This window comes from Salmo salar, chromosome ssa09, assembly GCF_905237065.1.
Source record: "Salmo salar chromosome ssa09, Ssal_v3.1, whole genome shotgun sequence".
Taxonomy (NCBI): Eukaryota; Metazoa; Chordata; class Actinopteri; order Salmoniformes; family Salmonidae; genus Salmo; species Salmo salar.
In genome coordinates this window covers 12,459,243-12,465,865 of record NC_059450.1, presented here as the reverse complement: position 1 = coordinate 12,465,865, position 6,623 = coordinate 12,459,243, and the positions used below count along the sequence as shown (strand labels likewise).

General features: G+C 45.8%; 1 protein-coding gene across 3 annotated transcripts in view; it reads left to right on the top strand.

Annotated features, from left to right (window-relative positions):
* The first annotated feature begins 471 nt into the window (after window positions 1-471).
* The window catches only part of LOC106610731 (protein GREB1), a 52,057-nt gene continuing 45,905 nt past the window's right edge, over window positions 472-6,623 (top strand). For 2 of the 3 annotated variants that reach the window (XM_045723396.1, XM_045723397.1), the window contains exon 1: window positions 473-728. The gene's annotated coding sequence lies outside the window, so the exon portion shown is untranslated. Of the gene's footprint in view, window positions 729-6,623 lie in introns of all 3 variants that reach the window. The other variant, XM_045723395.1, reaches the window with a different exon arrangement.

Here is a 6,623-nt window from a genome sequence, read left to right as displayed (position 1 = left end):
CCAGCAGATGGAGGGAGCGCATCACATAGAGAAAATACCACCTACTACTTACAACAGGTGAGTGAGAGGTAGAGTAAGCATTATTATGGTACCCATATGTTTTTTATCTACCCTTCACCTCTGACTATGGCAGTAAATTGGTCTAGGCTATTGCAAAGGTTAGCCTACCTCATCATTTTCCAGAATGTAGCCTATAATTAGCTTCTTATTGAATATCCACAAATAAATATACGTTGGTCAACAAGCACCCATAACATAACATATAACATAGGCGTACATGTAGCCTATATATTGCAAATTAGTATATGGTGCATGCGCTGAGTTCGTTGTAGACTATTTCCGTGAATCGTTCTGTGCAAATATTAGACTGAAATCTTGCCTTCAAAAAATCTTACTTGATTCAAAGTGGTTTAGTCCATATTACGAATGGCTCCTGTTTTGGGAGATACCACTGTCCGTGTGAAAGGGGGATGAACATTTCATTCAGCGGATCAGGGGATGAGAAGCGTCACCCAGTTTCTCTCGTAGTTTATCTCGCTGACCAGATTTCTCTTGCCTGGTACTTGGTTTACTGACCAGACGACCGCCGTGCTGACCAGACGACCGCCGCGCTGACCAGACGACCGCCGCGCGTACGGCTACTCGCGGAGATATGGACCTAATAATTTAATGCTATCGCAACAAGTCGCTATTCTACTTTTTACCAGCATTATCAGTTGAATTCACAGGTAAGTTGACTTGATCTATTATTAGTGTTTATGTTTAACACATCGATTCGCGTAACGAATGCGGGTCTTCTCTGACTCCCGTTTGTGGCTGCCAATACACAAGGTCCTTGTTTATCTCCTAGACTGTTCTCAAGGCAGGAGTCTTGTATCTCCATCATTGTTCTATGGACAGAGCTGTTGCTGCCAGAAATGGAATCAGTCCAGTAACAGGGAGATGAGGTCTGTTTTCATCATGCTCGGGAAGCGAACCATCCAGTTACATGAGAATATTAGGTGCCAAAGAAAGTAGGATGCTTGAATCCTCGAGAGATTTAACAAGTCATGTTTCTGTGCTTAGATCACTACATCATCAGTGTTTGTTCTAGTGTTGGTATTTATCGGTCATTCCAAAATGGTCAGTCTGGAGTGGACACGCTTTTCTGGTGGGTTATGGCTACCCTCTCGGATCCCGGTAAAGACTGGGTTGTGTTTGATGGTTTTGTCTATTTGTTGGATCACACTTTTTTTTTTAAAACATTAAAAATGGCCTTGAATATTTATAGCATTTTACATATTATTATTATTATTATTATTCCCAAACTTTTTATCTTGTCTCATCACTGAAACTCCCCAACAGGCTTGGGAGAGGCGAAGGTGGAGTCATGCGTCCCCCAAAACATGACCCGCCTAACCGCGCTCCTTAATTAACACCCGCCAGCTTAACCCGGAAGCCAGCCGCACCAATGGGTCGGAGGAAACACCGTTCAACTGGCGACCGGGGTCAACACGCAGGCACCCGGCCCACTAGAGTGCGATGAGCCAAGTAAAGCCCCACCGGCAAAACCCTTGGCAACCCGGACTACGCTGGGCCAATTGTGTGCCGCCCTATGAGACTCCCGGCCACGGCCGGTTGTGACACAGCCAGGGAATTAACCCGGGTCTGTAGTAACGCCTCTAGCACTTCTATGCAGTGCCTTTAGACTGCTGCGCCACTCGGCAGGCAGCTCATTTTAGCCTCCAACACATTTTAGCCTCCGACACATAGCCTCCAACACTCTACTCAGCAAACTGGATGTAGTCTAACACAGTGCCATCCGTTTTGTCACCAAAGCCCCATATACTACCCACCACTGTGACCTGTATGCTCTCGTTGGCTGGTCCTCGCTACATATTCGTCGCCAAACCCACTGGCTCCAGGTCATCTATAAGTCTCTGCTAGGTAAAGCTGCGCCTTATCTCAGCTCACTGGTCACCATAGCAACACTCACCCGTAGCACGGGCGCCAGCAGGTATATTTCACTGGTCACCCCCAAAGCCAACACCTCCTTTGGCCGCCTTTCCTTCCAGTTCTCTGCTGCCAATGACTGGAATGAATTGCAAAAATCACTGAAGTTGGAGACTTATATCTCCCTCACTAACTTTAAGCGTCAGCTGTCAGAGCAGCTTACCGATCGCTGCAGCTGTACACAGCCCATCTGTAAATAGCCCATCCAATCTACCTACCTCATCCCCATATTTGTTTTTCTATTGTGTTATTGACTGTACATTTGTTTATCCCATGTGTAACTCTGTGTTGTTGTTTTTTGTCGCACTGCTTTGCTTTATCTTGGCCAGGTCGCAGTTGTAAATGAGAACTTGTTCTCAACTGGCTTACCTGGTTAATTAAAGGTGAAATAAAAAAGAAATCAAATACATTTTACATTACATTTTACATATTCTAATATAATATTAACATGTCTGATGACATATAGTAATAAAGTGGGGTAACACTTGGATAGTCCATCTGTAGATGCTCTACAGACTATCAGTAACATTTCAACTATCCACTAACCCTAGCTCTAACCCTAAATGTAACCCTTATCCTAACCTTTACCCTAACCCTTATTCTAAACGTAACCGTAGCAAACAGTTGCTTATAAACAGATAGTTTGTTGATAGTATGACCATCGGTACTCATACACCTCTGTTAGCCTCACTGAAGCTACAAAACTGTCAGTGTTCAACCTTAACATGTGATAACAATACAACAGAACACATGAACGGGAATGACATTTACTCTCACGGGTGGTGAAAACAAAACCGATCTTAAAACTACGCCCCTTACTAAGCCACGCCTCCAGGAACCGGTTGCTACATTGAACTATTGAAGGTTCCTTCATGAACCCCTCAACTAACCGAAGGTGTCAATCTGAACCATTGACTAGCAATGGTTCCTTGATGAACTCCAGGGTTCCTCGAGTCACCGTTCATTTTCAGAGCGCAGGATGAGACGGAGCTTTTGTGAGATAGTGGTAGAATTGTAATAGTCTAGCAGTCATTATGTATTTTGCGGGCCTATTGTATGTGTGTCACTGAGGCGCAACGAGTCCTATTTGCACTAGAGTGAGATTACCAACCCTCATCGGGGGATGGGAGAAAGAGAGAGAGAGAGAGAGAGAGGTAGGAAAATGGAGGGAGGGGGCAAGATGGTACGAAAGGGAAGAGAGAGGATGGGGAGAGAAGAGGCAGTGAAAAGAGAGCAAGAAGACAGTTGGTAAGAAAGGAGAGAAAGAGAGAGGGGGAAGAAAGACCAGGGAAAGTTTGAGTCTGAGAGAGGGAGATAGCAAAGACGCAATGTACCATTCTAGGACTAATGAGCTGTAGCAAAGATTCCATGACCTGGTAATTACATAGTAAGCATCATTACGGTTGGATTTCTTTCAAGATATAAACAGGTAGCTCAGAGAGAGAGTTGCCTCAGAGTTTTTCCCGGGAACATAATCTCGTGTTCCAGCTCTCTATCCCATATTCCTTGTCTTGTATTCCCTAATCCATATCCATACCCACCCTGGGCAGCTTGTGTCCCTGGATAGGCACATTGGTCCATGTAGCTATTGAGGAGATGGTGAAAGACATAGTTTATTTACAGTCATTGATCAGTAAAGTTGTAGCATCTGCTCAACTGGACTCCCATTCCCATCGCACTGAGGGGTTGGCTTCAGAGCATTCAGCTCCGTTTCAAAGAACTGCCTGCTGCCACATTCACCATTCACACTGCTGACACCTCTCTCGCTCAACAACAACAAAAAAACGCGCGCGCACGCTCGCACACAAACACACAAAGAAACACACAGAGGGAGCAGCTCTGAATGCATCTGGCTGTGCCGGTAATGTGGTCCTGTAGTGAGAGGTTAGGACTGTGTGTGTGTGTGTGTGTGTGTGTGTGTGTGTGTGTGTGTGTGTGTGTGTGTGTGTGTGTGTGTGTGTGTGTGTGTGTGTGTGTGTGTGTGTGTGTGTGTGTGTGTGTGTGTGTGTGTGTCAGCGAGCGTGCAGGGGTTAGAGGTTAGAGGCCTGAGGAGAATGGGTTGGTGGTATGTGGGCCAGTCCTGAGAGAACAACCACTGGCTATCTTTCTGACCCTTGACCTTCTACCCATGACCCCTGGAAGAGGCCTTTTGTATCCACTGAGCCGACAGGACAGCAGAGCGTACGTGCGTGTGTGTGCGTGTGTGTGTGTGCGTGTGTGCGTGTGTGTGTGCGTATGTGCGTGTGTGTGTGTGTGTGTGTGTGTGTGGAGGGGTTTTGGGGTCCCATCAAAGCCCTGCCCAAACATTGTTATCTGGACTCACCCTTTGACCTCTTGTCTTGAGATGAACCTTGTGGGAGGTCTTTGTGTGTGTGTGTGTGTGTGTGTGTGTGTGTGTGTGTCGATGTGAATGTGTGTGTAATTTAGGCCATGCTCTCCCCCTGTAGATGGATAATGTTTGTGTTTGCTCTTCTGAACTTCTCCCTCCCACACAGCTAGCACTGGTTTACTGGGTGTCTAAAGAAACACACACACACACACACACACACACACACACACACACACACACACACACACACACACACACACACACACACACACACACACGTTCTTCTATTCTTGTGGGGACCTAAAATGTATTTCCATTAAAAATCCCCCCCCACACACACACACCTCAGGGCTAAAAGCCTCTAATGCTCTTTTCCTCCTCCCCTCCTCCCCTCTTTAGAGGGTCAATGAAAGTGCCTGATCTCTGTGGTTGTTATGTGAGAACACTCACAGAACAGAGATCCCACCCTGGCCTGGTCTACTCTCATTTACAGTGGGGGAAAAAAGTATTTGATCCCCTGCTGATTTTGTATGTTTGCCCACTGACAAAGAAATGATCAGTCTATAATTTTAATGGTAGGTTAATTTGAACAGTGAGAGACAGATTAACAACAAAACAATCCCGAAAAATGCATGTCAAAAATGATTTGCATTTTAATGAGGGAAATAAGTATTTGACCCCTCTGCAAAATATGACTTAGTACTTGGTGGCAAAAGCCTTGTTGGCAATCACAGAGGTCAGACGTTTCTTGTAGTTGGCCACCAGGTTTGCGCACATCTCAGGAGGGATTTTGTCCCACTCCTCTTTGCAGATCTTCTCCAAGTCATTAAGGCTTCGAGGCTGACGTTTGGCAACTCGAACATTCAGCTCCCTCCACAGATTTTCTATGGGATTAAGGTCTGGAGACTGGCTAGGCCACTCCAGGAGCTTAATGTGCTTCTTCTTGAGCCACTCCTTTGTTGCCTTGGCCGTGTGTTTTGGGTCATTGTCATGCTGGAATACCCATCCACGACCAATTTTCAATACCCTGGCTGAGGGAAGGAGGTTCTCACCCAAGATTTGACGGTACATGGCCCCGTCCATCGTCCCTTTGATGCGGTGAAGTTGTCCTGTCCCCTTAGCAGAAAAACACCCCCAAAGCATAATGTTTCCACCTCCATGTTTGACGGTGGGGATGGTGTTCTTGGGGTCATAGGCAGCATTCCTCCTCCTCCAAACACGGCGAGTTGAGTTGATGCCAAAGAGCTCCATTTTGGTCTGATCTGACCACAACACTTTCACCCAGTTGTCCTCTGAATCATTCAGATGTTCAATGGCAAACTTCAGACGGGCATGTATATGTGCTTTCTTGTGCAGGGGGACCTTGCGGGCGCTGCAGGATTTCAGTCCTTCACGGCATATTGTGTTACCAATTGTTTTCTTGGTGACTATGGTCCCAGCTGCCTTGAGATCATTGACAAGATCCTCCCGTGTAGTTCTGGGCTGATTCCTCACCGTTCTCATGATCATTGCAACTCCATGAGGTGAGATCTTGCATGGAGCTCCAAGCCGAGGGAGATTTTTTTGTGTTTCTTCCATTTGCGAATAATCGCACCAACTGTTGTCACCTTCTCACCAAGCTGCTTGGCGATGGTCTTGTAGCCCATTCCAGCCTTGTGTAGGTCTACAATCTTGTTCCTGACATCCTTGGAGAGCTCTTTGGTCTTGGCCATGGTGGAGAGTTTGGAATCTGATTGATTGCTTCTGTGGACAGGTGTCTTTTATACAGGTAACAAACTGAGATTAGGAGCACTCCCTTTAAGAGTGTGCTCCTAATCTCAGCTCGTTACCTGTATAAAAGACACCTGGGAGCCAGAAATCTTTCTGATTGAGAGGGGGTCAAAAACGTATTTCCCTCATTAAAATGCAAATAAATGTATAACATTTTTGACATGCGTTTTTCTGGATTTTTTTGTTGTTATTTTGTCTCTCACTGTTCAAATAAACCTACCATTACAATTATAGACTGATCATTTCTTTGTCAGTGGGCAAACGTACAAAATCAGCAGGGGATCAAATACTTTTTTCCCTCACTTTATATGCTGCATTCTTAGGCTTTATTTAAACCAGGATGTCCCATTGAGGGCATCGGATACCTCTTTTCCACGGGACAGCTGGGTCCATATCCACTAAGCATCTCAGAGTAGGAGGGCTGATCTAGGATCTGTCCATATAATCTTATTCAGTCATAGACTGTTCTCTCAGCTACCACACGGCAAGCATACCGGAGCGCCAAGTCTAGGTCCAGACGGCTCCTTAACAG